The sequence below is a fragment of the Acanthaster planci genome, linkage group LG07 (genome assembly GCF_054643075.1).
Source record: "Acanthaster planci isolate LZ-2023a linkage group LG07, COTS_SCS, whole genome shotgun sequence".
Lineage (NCBI taxonomy): Eukaryota > Metazoa > Echinodermata > Asteroidea > Valvatida > Acanthasteridae > Acanthaster > Acanthaster planci.
In genome coordinates this window covers 11655020-11671010 of record NC_141783.1, presented here as the reverse complement: position 1 = coordinate 11671010, position 15991 = coordinate 11655020, and the positions used below count along the sequence as shown (strand labels likewise).

Genomic DNA, 15991 nt, shown 5'->3' with positions numbered 1-15991 from the left:
TGTTTTTCTTAAATACATATCGGTATTCATGTAGTGAAATTTTCATGTTTGTTTGCTGATGGAAAATTAAATAGGTTTTAGCATCGCAAAACACAACACAACCCCGTTCAAATAGTATCTTCATTCTGTATAGTTCTTATAAATGATCCCATGTGTTGAATGGTGTTAAATGCCGTAAACGTAGCATTGTCATTGCTCTGGTACATCCTTTGGGACAGAATGTAAAAGCAGTTGTCTTGTAAATGTAATCAAGTTTATCTCTGCAAAGAATTTTAGGATTTGAATTATACCTTCAGTTTAGAGAAGACAACAATCTAAGCTCCAATTTGAGACCAAAACTACAATCTCTGAAAAATGCTTTGGTGAGAAATACTGTATGTCTTATTTTAGGTTGCATTTTTTGTGGGGGAGAGGATTGATATATGAATGCAATGTGATGTTAACTTCAGAACTGTAGGGTAAGGACATTGTACTGTTCTGAACAATGTAAGGAAGTGAATTGCATTCTCCAGTGGGAAATATTTTCTTACTTATTTCCTTTAAAACCTGTATATTGTACTTTTCCGACCTAACGTTGGCCTTGATCAGTTTATTTAATTTATTGTAAACAGCCATATTGAGCTTCAAATGTGTGCGACATGGAGTGAACCTTTAGGAGGGTGGCTTCATTTGAACAGTACAGCAAGAAATTTAACCTGAGGAGCCCCCCACCAGAACACCCACAGAAAACCCTATAGAAGTGCTTACCATTTCATTTCATTTATATACATATGCTTTGCAGGATTAAAACACAGAAAATTTACACAGTTTACAAAATTTTAAAAAAATGTAAGCTCAAAAATATGGTTTTAGTCAAGAATCTACATTGTTGAGAAGAAAAATACAAACAAACAACCCAACACAAACACACTAAATACAGTAACACACAAACTTAAAAAACAGCAGCACAAGCAAGAACACCACACCCACAAAGACACAAAACACATGTAACACCCCTGCAGGATTGCAAAAGAAGGCAAACTCAATTACTATCGAGTTGGTCTCCTGGTGCTACAAACTGACCAAAAACAAAGCAATACAAAACAAAAAGGATTGCAAACAGGAAAACAGGAAACGAACAAACAACATATTATATTACCATGATAATCAACAAAACTCACAACACACAAACAGACAAACCAACACCCCAACATCCCAACAAACAAACAAACAAACAAACAAACAAACAAACAAACACCCCAACAAACAAACAAACAAACAAACACCCCAGCAAGCAAGCACAGGGTAGTAATTAATCCCTGTCTCATTTAAGTGAGCACCTACCCTGACTGCAAATAGTACACACACATGTACTAAAATACAACGCAAAAACAAAAACATCAACTGCAACAACCACAAGAACAACAATGAAAACAAACTTGCAAACAACACAAATACGAAAAAAATATTAACCAAGCAATGGTTACAGCATCATACAAAAATACATACATTACAACATTACACAGTTTACCAGGTCTCCCAGAAGATAATATATTGCACATGAGCATGAAAATTGAAAGATAGACCAGACTGAGTTACTGGTACAAGTAAGAATGGCAGTTTTCAACCAAATTCATCACAAATTGTTCAACCCCCCATCACCAAAATGAGTTAAACTTGTATCAATAAACTCTACGCAGTTTCCGTAAGAGTAACTCGTGAACCAGGCATTAATAGATGTTTCCGAAGCGAGTTTATGAATGAGGATAAACCAAAAACAAGTGTATCTTTGACACACCTTGGCAATGACTCCCATAATCTAGGAAATCTGTGAAATAGAGAATGATGAGCAGCTTTAGCCCTCATCCTCTAGTGGTGAAATTGCACACTATCAGTATGTCTAGGATTAACAGCAAGGTAATCACCAATGGGAATGTTGAATTTGTTGTACAAACATTTTAAACACAACTGAGAGAAAATGAAGTCTATTAAAAAAAATTTTAAAGAGGTAAATCTAACCAAATACACCTATCAGTATAATCTGTTTTATTGTCAAGGATATTAGTACTTCTTTTAGGAAGACTGAGGCAATATCGAGTAAAACGCCTCTGTAGGCCTAAGTGTGCATGTGGAAGGCTCCATTATTTTTGCACTTTTTTCCTATAATGTCTTACTTAGTGCAGAAATGACCCCTTTTAAGGGATCTTACTAGTCTGTGACAATTAGGAGGGGAACTCCTCCTACTTTTACTCTAAGTGATTATTTCTTTTAGCATTATGATCTGAGGGGTATACAGGAACAAATTACATAGATGTGGATCCAAATATTTAGATTGGCAACGTGCCAAGTTTCCAAATTGCAATGCTTGTCACATTATGAAACACAAATTTCTGAAGGTCTCTTAAACTTTGGTTTTGACAATAAAGTTAAATTCTTACTATTCATAACATGCCATTTGAGTTGTTTTGTTCTTGATCCAATCTTACATTGTAAATATTCATCAACTTGATCAAGGCAGGTGATGGGATTGATATCCCTTGAGAGAGGAGTGTGATTGCTTAATAGTTTGCCGGTGTTATTGTGAAGGTTGCCTGAAGGCTTCTTGTGTGTCATCACACCTTTACAAGTGCACTGTGCAAGCTTAATACTTGTCTGTCAGTGAATTTTAGATGTCCCCCTCAAGTCTTGTTTTCAACAGTCCCCCCCTCGTTTAGAGCTTCCAAAACCTCTGTTCTTTGAACAACCTGTCTTTTGAAGATTCATTTTTTTCAGTGACGGGTCACATACTGAGAGTAAAAGGAGTAAACACTTCTCTCCCCACTCGTGGGTGGCTTTCTGATGAGTTTTCACACACTGCACCAAGTCGAAAATAACAACTCAACCACCAGGGTTGGGAGGTGGCAATCCCCATCTATTTTTTTAGCTATTGGCTAACAAACACCTGCACTCATGTTAACACCATATCAAGTAGCTCTTGTAACGCGTAAAACTGGTGCGCATGTACATGTGCTGGAGTGTACGTACGTGTAGTAAAAGGCCCCGGCCTTAAAAGGCTGTGTCCTTTTTCTCTCTCTGGCTCTGCATGTGTATAATTAGAGTGTGTCTGGGTCTGGTCACAGCTCCACATCCAAGAGACCGGGCTGACATTTCTCCTTGGCTTGGCAGCGGGTGGGATGAAGGAGTCAGGTCTAGCATTACATCATGACAAACGCAAGGGGGAATTATCTATCAATGTAAGTGTGATTTACCCTCACCCAGGGGAACTGTCCACTGTGCTGTCAACATCGTTGGCTGGCACTCCATGTCACAAGTACTTTTTACGGGACACTGGACTGTATAAAAAGGTTCAAATTAACATTCATCACCGCATCTAAGGGAAGAATATTTGAAGAAGGGAATTACTTGATTAATCATTCAGAAGATTTAATTTGAGGTGAATTCCCACCGTGCTGATCCAATCACCCTGATCAACAGTTTACTTTTTTACCAGCAAATCTTACAAAACTGCGCATAAAATGTGGCATTTACATAACAGATATATCTGTTTCCTAACTATGCTTAATTATAGTCAGGTGTGGTTCATTGTGGGGAAGGTTTCTGCCCCCTGCGCCTGAGGTACATGTGCATGCACATATACGGTACTTATGTAGTTTTACATGTTTGTCATAGTGCAACTACATGTACATGTACTTACAATGTAAACTTAACCGATGCACTGACTTGGAAAGGGGAAACAAATTTTGTTTGAATTGGCCTATTTCCTCGTCCTCCACTTGCCATTTTCACCATAAAAATGGGTAGAACAATGTCTAGTACAGCTTGAAATTACCACATTTTTAGGTTATTTCCTCCTTGCTTGTCTGACCACAGTAATAGTATGCACATATACACTGTATGTACGTTAAAACAGTCCATGAATGTTACCTGGAATATTTCCATGTACAATGTACATGTAAACTTCAGCCATTTCAAGTTTGCCACAGTCATTTTGTCTCAAACCATATTCATGCACATGTACATGTACCCGTATTATGCACAGTGTATGCCCTTTAGTGTCGTTTGATATCAATAATTAATGGTGCATATGGAGGTATTTTCAGAAATTTGTTTATGTGTATGTAACACATTGTACATGTACATGTAATTCACCCATTTTCAACTCTTCCTATCCCTTAAACCCAAAGAGTTTAATGCAGACAAATTCTGAGTGCAGTGCCAATTCCATTGTGTTCTGCATTGACTTGGGAATATCAACTACATGTACACACACGAACAAACTTTTCTCGAAAGGGAAATCCCCAACACAGTACCAATCTGGACACCAACCAGTATGTGTCTGGAGTTCGGTGCCAACCTACCGGTACACGGTACATGTACATGGAAAGTTTCCATGGTTCTTTCCTTGCTCTTCACCTCTTTGGCCCGGGTTCAATTTCCGGCTGGGTCCACATTTGGATTGAGGTTTCATTCCCTACCTGATTCTGTGTGGTTTTACCTAGAGTATTCTTCTGGGGTTTTCTTCCCAAAACTGTAACTTCTAAGCTTACGAGCTACAGTGCTTGGGTTACTTCTGAGAAACCCTTGATTTCATCACCAGAAAGACTTAAATATTTTATTAACACAGAATAAGATGACAAGTTTTCTGTGATTTATTTCAGTGGGAAAAACTACTTTGGTACGTACATGTACTGTAGTTGCGGAGGTCAAGCACTGGTGCTTACAAGCAGTAGCAAAAGTTGGTTGACCTTTTCCTATTTTCAAGGAATCAGGTGTAGACTCAAACAAAAATTTAACTCTTACGGTATGTCTCAGGTACTATACAAGTGTGTACTTGACACTGGTTTTAAAAGTTTTTGATCCACACTGGCCAAGAGGTCAGATAGGTTGTGCCGCTTTATTTTTAACTTGAAACTGAGGGGAAATGGGGACTTCAGGAAAACCTGCACCACAAAAGCACAGTACATGTATGGAACCTCTCTGAGTAGGGGTAGGTCAACACAGCGCATACATGTACATACATGTACATGTACAGCACATGTAACATACATGTACATGTACATGCATGTAACGGTAGGTATGCAAGTTGCACTTGTAAACAGCAGCATTGTTGTTTTTCAGTTCTTTGTAACTTGTGAACAAAGCTTGACCTGTTGTGTTCTGTCATTTACTGTGATGAAATACCGGTACATGTACTCACTGTGATCTTGGCCCAAACACTTTTTCAGTAAAAAATCTGCTCATAGCATTCATTTGGCATTCAGTGCACTTGTCAGACACTTGGGCTTGATCGATGTGTAAAGTGTTTTAGGGAAGATCGGTATTTTTTTTTTCTTGACAAGATTTCTTCTTCAACTGAGGATTTCCAGTTGGTTGCTACATGTACGTGACATCTGGAGGACATTTTGCTCAATTGCACCCGGTACTAATTGGGCACTTGTCCAGCAGATCTTCAGAAGTGCGGGAGAAGTACCTGTACATGGACTTGTGCATGTTGGATGAATCAGGTTTTCACACTCTTCAGATATTTCTGTTTTTCAGCAGGGAGGTGAAGTTGTGAGTTGATACATGTACACGGCCTTACATATACAGTGTACATGTGTAAATCTTCCTGTTCATCTTCATGAACTTTGCAATTAGCATTGAGTCATTCAAGTTAGTCTCAGTGACATATCTGTTTTTTGAGGAGCAATTTTTTTTTCTTTTTAAGAATGAAAAAAAGTGTTTTTTTTTTTTACCTGTAAAAGACTGAATCCTCACATTTCCCAGTTGGTACCTGTAGCACCATTTCTGTAAAAATGCAGTTCCTAAACAAAATTCATGAAGTGGGAGAATAACTTACCCTGAGGCTTCCCACACCTCCCTCTGGATTTGCCACTTGTTAGAGTCTTCTGTTCATGTTCCACAGATGCTCATGAATGTAGAATTCATCATGGAGCTACATGTATTAAACACAAGGAGTTAGAACGAAGTCCCTGCAGACCATAATCTGATTGACTCTCCTGTCAGCTCCATAGACAAAGCATGGTTACCTGCCCCAGTGTTGAAGACCCTAGACATTCTTTGTACACAGTGATGTCCACCACTGGGTAGCTGGTAACCCACAGATTTGCTGTGTTTCACTGTGGCATACTGGAGTAAATAAATGGTGGAAAAGATTCACGACGAAGATGCGCAGTTCTCTTCAGTAGTCCTCAGGAGTCAGCGAGTGATCCCCGCAGATGCGCTCGAAAATTCTGAATCAGCGGCAGTTATTTGGCAAAAAATCGGACGTTTCTAAAGTCAGTGATATGCCATTTTGCAGTTCCGGCTGTAGACAACAAATACCCAAAATATGAACTGCGATATTTATATCATAAGTTACAATCCTAGTGGTTCCTACGGTTAAAGGAAGGTGGAACATGCCACAAGAATGCATTGACACTGTGGTGAGGTTTCATGCAGAGACAGTTGTGGACAATGACAGGGCAACGAATCTTCCCATATTTTTGTGTGTTTTTTATTTTCCTATGACCAGCTACATGTACATTCTGTCAGTTTTCTTGTGCGTATTTTTGGAGAATTTGTATTAGTAATTCTGTTTATTGTTAAGAGAGACGTTTTGGGATGTAAAGACGTAACCAGACTTTCATTGTCATTGGGATATCAGAACAATCACTAAAATAATCGAAATTTAAGTCTCCAATGACGGTGGTCTCCATCTCGAGGCAGCCATGTTGTTGGAAGTGTTACGGATACGCATGGGCGTTACCCATGATCCTTTGCAAATGCAACTCTGAGCATTCCTTATAGCCTGCAAGTGGCGCGTAATTTGGTTTTGGCCTTGCAACACGTGCAGTGCTTGCGATGGCCATCATTGACCCTTTTTATATCCGTATGTGCTTACTCCTTATGTTTAATAGCTCCATGAATTCATGAAGATTTCACTGTGCCAATCAGCTCTGAATGGCATCTGTTAAATGTACATAACAGAATTCACTCCAGAACATTGGCTCGATTTGTATGCTGTTTTCATCATAAATTCCATCAACAAATGTCACCCGGTGTGAGCAAAGAAATCATACACTGTCATACAGTACATCTTCAGGTGTTTTGTTAATTATGCAAGAGGTTCAAAAACACTTCATAGATCACTTAAAAAAAAACTTAAGGCACTCCTTTGGATGTTGGTCTCAGTTTATTGAACAGAAGTACGCATACAGTTTTGACATGTTTGACATGCAGCTTGTTCACATTGTACCTGGACTTTGTTAGGTCAGCTTCTTCTATTGTTGTTTTATGAGGGACTGAATATGTTTACATGCAAGTAACACATTGAAGACAAAGTTTGAGGGTCTCTCCCTCAGCCTCATCACATCATAGACAAATCACAATGTCTGTCGAAAAACACTTTTGAATTGCCATAAATCCATAAAATTCACAGAGTGTAGAACCCATGCCAAAATAACATTTTACACACTGTACATGTATGCCGAAATAATTTCATACTGTCGAAAATACGCTGTGTTTATTTTTAAACGAAAGCATTTGTATGCAGGCTGTATACATTGGACACACCAGTTCATTTATTTTGGGGTTTGGAATATTATTGCAGTTATTTTTGCATGTAGTGTATGGTAAGTTAGATATGTTTCCAGGACATCTCTTGAGGTTTCTCCTTCCCAGATTTTGTTTGTTTGCTTGGAGTGTGTGAAGATAACTTGTTTGTTTGCCCATAGTGATCTAAATTTTTTTGTGAAGTGATTGATTTCATTATGTGAATAGAGAGACAGCCTTTGATTTTTTTTTTTTAGCACGAGTCATCTGTATGTTACATGATCATTGGCCTGTTTGTGGAGTGTTGCTTTGACCCTTTTGAAGTTAGAATCCCAAGAGATTCTAGTCGGGATATTGTGTGTCATTTCTGAGAGCCACATGAATGCCCAGCGGTGTAAAATCCTGCACTGCTTTGTATTCGCATGTGTGAGCACAGAAGAGAACATTGTGTGAGTATTCTTGCAATTGTCACAGTGATGCGAGTTTTAATGCGTAGTCTGGACATAAAATGTCAAAGGAGGATCGTGTTGTGTGGGCGGATTTTACTTCCCGTTCTTTTACTTGGCGTCATTTGTAGTTTCTCTCTGTTGTATCATTCAGCCATGTGTACAATTGTACACGTACATGCGTACAATGGGTGTTGTAGATTTTACATCATGTACCCAGAGGGTACTCATCACTGCAGAGTTTAATCTGTGGTATAAATGTGAAAATAATTCTTCACATCAGTCTCATACTCTAGAAGAGTTTTAGACATGTGCTTGACCTCTCATCTGATAAATCTGGGTTTTTTTTCTTCACTTTATCTGTCCATCTGATAAATTTCATTATATGTCAAAAAATAATGTGTTTTTTTCTGATGACTTACAGATTTAAGGGCCAAAATATCCCCAAATTGATGTGCACTTACACGTGTTGACCTTTTAGACCAGTTCATTTTATGCCAAATCACGTCCGGAGTGTGGATCTTTCCCCGAACAGAAACTCCAGCCTGCCCGGGAAAATTACTGGGGGCTGGTAGGAAGTCACGACCATAAACAATCATCCGCGGGTAAATTGATTACCGACTGGCGCTGCCAGGCGGCTGGCCGGCTATGTCGGTGGAGAGCGTGACGGTCTCTCGCCGGTCCTGCCCGAGCAAGAGTGTTTTGACGGGGAAATGAGTTGGCGGTGAGTGAGAATCACAATCAGCGGGGGACAGTGTGATGAGGATGACCCTTGGCAACGGACACTTTCCTCCCTTCATGCATTATACCTTGGGTTTTACAAAGTACACAAGTAGTTTCTCCTTGAGCGCCATTTATGCTGATTGAAATTGGACTGCGGGTTCAAATTCATATACATGCATAAATTGTGCATTCTGTTGCACTATTGTATACCTTTATTTACACAGTACATGTACATGTACTTGTACCGTAGTTATGGAAGTCAAATCACTTTATTTTTATCTTTGGCAAGGTATTATACCCTTAGTTTCACAAAATTACATACATGTACCGGTACTTATTGCCTTTGTTTTAACATACGTTATGTTTTCCGTAGTTTGCTGTTTGCTTGGTCGTCCAGATATTCGCTTTCGTCATTTGAGGAGGGGTCTTGAAACAGAGTTATTCTGTATCTTTATAGTACTAGTACATGTAGTTCTCAAATGCTACCCGGTACCTCTAAAAATGTATGTACGTGCACTGGTAGAAGGGCGATACCGAACCAATTCCTGACTATCTGTTGTCAGAATACCTTGCTGTGATCTTCCGTTTGAAAAGTTTTCTTGTGAAAGATGTCAAATTTCAGAGACTGAAATTGATTAACAATCAAAACTATGTTCTGGCTCTTTTGGTAGTCCAAATGATCTTGTTCAGTGTTTGAATGAAACTCTCACCAGTGTGGTGAATTAAAATGCCCCTCTTCAAAGGAAAACTAAATTATTCCATTTTGACCTGGGGCCGCATGACATCTAAATGTAACAAATTACTTACATGTACTTTACAAAAACGAGCAGTCCGCATCCTTTTGTATGCTGGCAATCGTGATCATTCTGCTCCATTATTTGCTAACTAAACCTGTTGCAATGTAACCATTTATACTAACTTAATCTGGGAAAATTCATGTACAAACTTATGCACAATTTACTCCCCAGTTTTAATTCTTGATTTACTGTAGCATCTAACATCCATAATTATAATACTCGAAGCAGCATGAAGGGAAACATGTTTGTCGAATTTAACAGAATGTCACTGGCCAAGAACGATGTTATTCATCAAGGTATATTGTACTGGAATGGTCTAGATGATTGTCTCAAACCTTCTTTATCTGTGTTTGCTAGAAAACTAAGAACTTGGTTGCTGGGCTGATATTCCTAAATCATACTTATTTGTGCTCTATTAATGTGATGTTGTCTCACACTTGTTTTTGTTTTGTCCTGTTCGTCATTTGTCTGTCCTAGTACATGTATGTTGGATTGTTTAGTTTCCTTTGTCTCTCCATGGGTTGGGGTACAAAAGCATTCTTGCTTAACCTTAAACCTAAATGTTGTCATCTAATTTATCAAATTTAAAATGATACATCATGTAATGTTGCTCAAATTTGCTTATTGTAAAGAATGACAGCATTAAAATAAATGTTTCATTCAAAAAACTGTAATTGTCAGACCTTTGGCACATGTACCATGGTTTAATGCAGAAATAAAATCCTCAAAGAAACTACACCGGAAATAAAGCTGAAAGGAAATGGAGACTCACTGGTATGGATACTGATTTGATGAGCTATAAAGCTCCAAAAGTTTTGACCAATTACATTATAAATAAAGCTCATCAGGATTTTTGTACCACTTTTGTTACCACAAACAGCTGTAATTCTAGAAGGCTGTTCTATTGAAGCCTGTTGCTAAGGCTTACTGTAATAAAGAAAGTTATTGACATCCATTCTAAAATGGACCATTTTGATCCTTCTGGCAGAGATCATGTTTCGGTACATTGTGAAGCGGAGCAGACAAGTTTTTCCACTAGCCCAGTTTGATTGCTTCTCTCCACTTACTGAGCATGACGTTAAAATTCTTGATAAGGGTTCTAAAAAACCCAGTCTTTTGGATCCAGTTCCCACTTTGCTAGTTGTGGATTGTTTGGATGTTCTTTTGCCCATTTTGCCCATGATCATACATGTAAACTCATCGTTACAAACAGGTGTCTGCCCCATTAACTGGAAAGAGGCTGTGATTTTTCCATTATTAAAAAGGGATATCTTGGTATTCTTTTCAGAATTACTGCCCAATTAGTAATCTTCAGTATTTATTGAAGCTGACAGAGAGAGCAGTTTTTGACCAATTTCATAAGCACACGACAATGAATTCATTGTATCCATTGTTACAATCGGCTTATACCGGTAGGAAAAATCACAGTAGAGTAACAGCCCTACTAGTGCATAATGACATCTGGATGAAAATGAATTCTTAACATGTTACCTTGTTGGTACTATTAGATCTTGTGCTGCTTTTGACACGGTAGATCATAACATTCTTTTAGATAAACAACAATATAAGTTTGGTGTATCAGGTACAGCACTACATGTAGATTGGTTTTGTTCAATTTATCTGGTAGGAGTCAGGAAGTAGTTATGCAAGGTATTAGGTCAAACAAAAAATAGTTGTGTTTCCTATTACACTGAAAAATAAATTAGCCTAAGGGTGGTTAGTTAGGTAAAATATTTTTTTTTACTCTGAATTTTTATAGCCCTAATAATTAGGGTCGTATGATGGTCTGTATTTTGGGGGGGCATATATTTGTAATCGGTACTAAGTCAGTGTCAGATTAATACTGTACATGTGCACATCAATATTACATATCAGCTCCGTAACTGAGTAGTAAAGCAGCTGGTTGTTGAAATACAAACACACAAGAGCCCTCCATCTCATGCAAACAAAAGTTACATGTAAAACAATACAATGTACAGGACGATATACACAAAAATAGGCTCGGGGCAAGGCACCATAAGTTTTTATATTTTGTTGATTTGTCAAATAAAAAGATACAGGTTCTGTGTGATTTTCTAGGTTGGGTAGGGTAACCAGAAACACAGCTATTTGTTTGGTTGGCCTTATGTCTGATGAATTCCATCTTAATTGTGGGGTCCCATGGGGATCTTGGTTGGGTCCATTGCTCTTCATTTATGCTCATCCAAATTGTTTGATGTGGTTAATCGGCACCTCCCCAATGTTCACTGCTATGCGGATGATACCCAATTGTATTTATTGTTTAAACCTTGCAATTCTTTTGATCAGGGTCAGGCTGTGGACAGCTAAAGAGAATTATATCCATGATGTGAGATAGTGGATGTTCCAAGATAGATTGATAATAAATAAATCTAGACTGAGTTTATTTTTATTGGTACCCAACAGCAGTTTGACCTTTCAGTTGGAAATACTAAGATATCTACATCGTCAATTATGTACATAATTTGGAATCATGGTTTGATTCTCACCTATTCATGGATCAGCACATTGTATTCTCTGGCATTTTATCACATTCATAATGTTAGGTGTGTAAGAAAATACTCGACTAGGAGTACCTTGGCTGTCTTAATAGGTCATGCCTTTGTAACCGGTCGTCTTGATTATTGCAACAATTTGTTTCATGGTGTCTCCCATTCACAATTAGCCAATTAAACTACAAAGAGTGCAGAATGCAGCAGCCAGGCTTGTACATGATGCATCATCACGAATTCATTACCCCAATACTTTGTCAACCGCACTGGTTGCCAGTAGGATTTTATGTTCAGTTTAAAGTATTGTTGTTGACATTCAAGGCTCTTCATGTACATGTACCTGTAGCTCCTAGATATCTCACTGACCTATTAACCACCCAAACCAATTCTCGATACTCACAGCGGTCAAACAGTAACCTCTAAAAAGAATATCCTCAAGGGAGAATGTTGAAAACACTTGGGATGAGGGCATTTTCTTATGCAGCACCATAATTATGGACCAAACTTCCTCCCGATATCCAGACAACTCAATCTTGGAACATTTGTAAAACTAAACTTAAGACGCATCTTTTTAAGACTGCTTTTCAATCAATTAGCTTGGTTTATGTATATTGTGAAATTGTAATGTGTTTGTCATGTTGTTGCTTTGTATTTTACTGTGTGTTTGGCTCTTTTAACTTTTATCATCTTTTTTAATGTACTGCGCACTTGAACACAGTATGTGGAATCTGTGCATTTATCATTATTATATTATTTATTATTGCCAGGTTCTGAGGCAAACATTTTTCTTTAAATCCGTTTGTTCATGGAAATTCTTTTTTTTGAAGAAGTAACAGTAAGACAGTGACAGAAAAGGAATGATAGATGAAACATGTACAGTATGTAATAGTATGCCGAAGACAAGTGTGGGACAGTGTACGTTGTCCTGCGCTTTTTTTGAATTGCTTGAGCTTTTGATCAGCCCTATTAATCAACGTGAATAACTGGCCAATTGGTCTGGGTACAAAAAGCCTGCTGCCAAATGGCACAGTTACTGCAAAGGAGCTACGGAAGCCACCACTACAGGCTGGATTTTTAAAAACCGTACTTCCTGTCGTTGGCTTGATTTTAGTGCCTCTACATACTGGTACATGTACAGTAAATATGTAGAGTGGATGTACATTGTACATTGCTTATCGGTAGCGTTTCTTGTGTTTCAAGATTATTTCCTTTTTGTCTACAGTTTGATTCATTCAGTATGTGAGTGAAAAGTCGCTGTACAATTAGCACATGTACATGTACCGGTAGATCCATACATGTACATTTACAGTTTTTCATGTGTTCAAATTTGGCAATAGCATTTTCCACTGTTTCAGTATTTCAGAACCACTAGACTGGTTCTCTGTGCACAGTGATACCATACTGCATAGTGTACTCTATAATTCCTTGCACCAGGGTACTGAGATAAAATAAGATGTTTTAGGTGTTTTTGATTGATTTGGTTTCTTGCAGACAAATTGGTACATGTTTGTACTGAGATGTACATGTACATGTAGATGTAATCATGGTCCGTGTCATTACTAACTTTGCTGTTTTGTCAAGTTTTAGAATCACATGATTCATGTGATTATTGTGCATCTTTCATGTGATTTTTTCACTTCGCTGAAAGCAAACTGGGAAAGACGTGTGGTACCTGATATGATTGCCTTTACCCGGTAGCTGTAACAGTCATGAATCCTCCAATTTTAGTGTGGGTTTTGCATATGCCCAAGAGAGTCTGTGCAGTGAACAAATACATACATATTGAAAACTTTTATTCTTACACCCCTCCCACCCGAGCAAATGATCAATTTCAATTAATTTCAAAATGTGTCATCAAGAGATTTTTAAAAAAAAGGAAAACATACCGCGGTACATTCATGGGAATTTAGTTTATTATTAGTGGACCATTAAACTACATACATAAATACATAGTTACGCATGATATATTGTACATTTAATTTTCTTTAGCCTTTCAAAAGATACTGGTGTTTAAATTACTTTCTCAAGGGGAGAACTGTTATGAAATTTTAAGGTTTTTTTTTGTTCATTGAAGCATTGAAAAAATTCTCAAATTAGGGTTTTACAAAATTATGAATTAACTGAAGTAAAACAAAAATTGGACATAATGTATTGATGCCCTATTTCTTTGAGTCAAAGCAGATCTTCACAACATTTTATGGAAAATCCAGTTGTTGATGTCGGGACATAAAAAAGGACATGCCACCTGAGCGTCAACTCACTAGGGAAATGTACAAGATATGGCACCTATTTTGCAAGGACGAGACCTGAGTTCTTTTGTATGCCAGGTATAATTTAGCCGCATGCGGGAGACCTGCCCTTTTCAAACCCTCGTCAGCCAGGAGTTTGATGTGCCTTCGGGCACTCAATATGACATGGGTCTGTGTATCACTGGACGTTGTTGGCTTCATAATAATGTACATGGTCGTGTCCATTACGGGTATTATTTATTTATATTTTTTCTTTCTCTCTGGGAGGTTTTCCTTGGCCCTCTCCCGTTCATTCCGTTGGGGATTAACGGGAGTCTTTGTGCAGTGTTGGGTTAATGGATTAGGGCCCGGTAACAGAATCTCCAGAAATGTATCGGATTAAGTCAATCTCCCGGCTTGGTTTCACCCGGATGTGGTGAGAAAAATTGCATCACGATTGGTGTTGGGTTGCACGCAGCCTCCAAAAATTAGCGCTGTCGCTGCAGAGCTCCGACTGAGTCTCAGCCACTTGTGTTAGTCCATTATTGACTGTGACATGATTCCTGAAGAAAAAATATATATACCTGTAGCAAGTAGTGTAATCTCTTTCCAGAGCTCATCGTTCATTTTTTTTTAATTTCGTAAAGTACCGGTACATGTAGATGTCTGAGGGATGTATAAGTGTGTAGTTTTTGTCTATATGTACACTGGAGGCATGATCGGACTTACATGACTGAATGCAATGCAGTAGAATTCCCGCTGCATTTATTGGACCAATTTTTTCAATTGAAAGGTCACATCAAAGAGCTGCATGCAATTCTGATGCTTTCTACTACAAACGTTTTTATTCCACAAAATAAAAAAAGAACTAATTGCACAATTCTGAGGAGCAAGTTTGTTGCAACAGACCTACATGTACCTGTACAACCTACATGTACCTGTACATGTACATTATACATTTACCAGTATGTAAAGCATGTCCTTTTCCAAGATGCCCAATGGAAATCCTACAGTAGAAGGATACTACATGTATCGTGCAGATTGCATTCGTATTGTAATTGATTGATTAATAATGCCAGTGCAGCAGTAGTACTTTCTTTGATGTTTCAATTATTTTTATGACTGAAACGAGAAAATGCAAGTACAGGTATTTTTTGCATTTTATGATATACTGAAGTGCCTTTTGTCATTAAAATTTTAATTAAGTTACCAAGTAGAATTAGATGGTGAGACATGCAGGTAGTTTGGTGACCTCTGGATATGTGTCTCAGGTGCACGAATGCAAAGTGTGGGACTAATTTCCACTTGATTTAGCACGAAATGGTCTCATACTCAAACAAATGCTCAAGTGTCTCCCTGGTGTTATTACAGAATGCGCACCTACATATACTCATTAACCTGTAAAATAAATTGTCTTAATTCAGATGCAGAATTGCCACTGACTACCCCACATGCACCCGTATTTGTCATTTGTCCCCCTACAGTTGTTGATTTGGTCTAATATTTGAGACGATGCACATGTACATGCATATGTCTAGAGAACTGGTACATTTCTTTGGGGCCTGGAATTTTCCTCTGTAGGTTTACAAATCTCTTATTTTCATTTAAAAATGCTCTTAGACTGTGTAGAACTTCATACATACGTACAGTTGTATGGTACATTTTAAAGAATTGTAAGTTCTTCCCTATCATTTAATTCATTTTGCCCAGGTTTTGATTTTAATCTGTGAAAATTCCACAGTTTCTTCACTTCAGACAGTGAGGTGTCAGGCTGT

The 15991-nt window shown here is 38.0% G+C and overlaps 1 protein-coding gene across 2 annotated transcripts in view; it reads left to right on the top strand.

Moving 5' to 3' along the window:
* The window catches only part of LOC110981801 (FAD-dependent oxidoreductase domain-containing protein 2-like), a 47934-nt gene that overhangs the window by 8377 nt on the left and 23566 nt on the right, over nucleotides 1-15991 (top strand). The gene's annotated exons all lie outside the window — the stretch shown is intronic.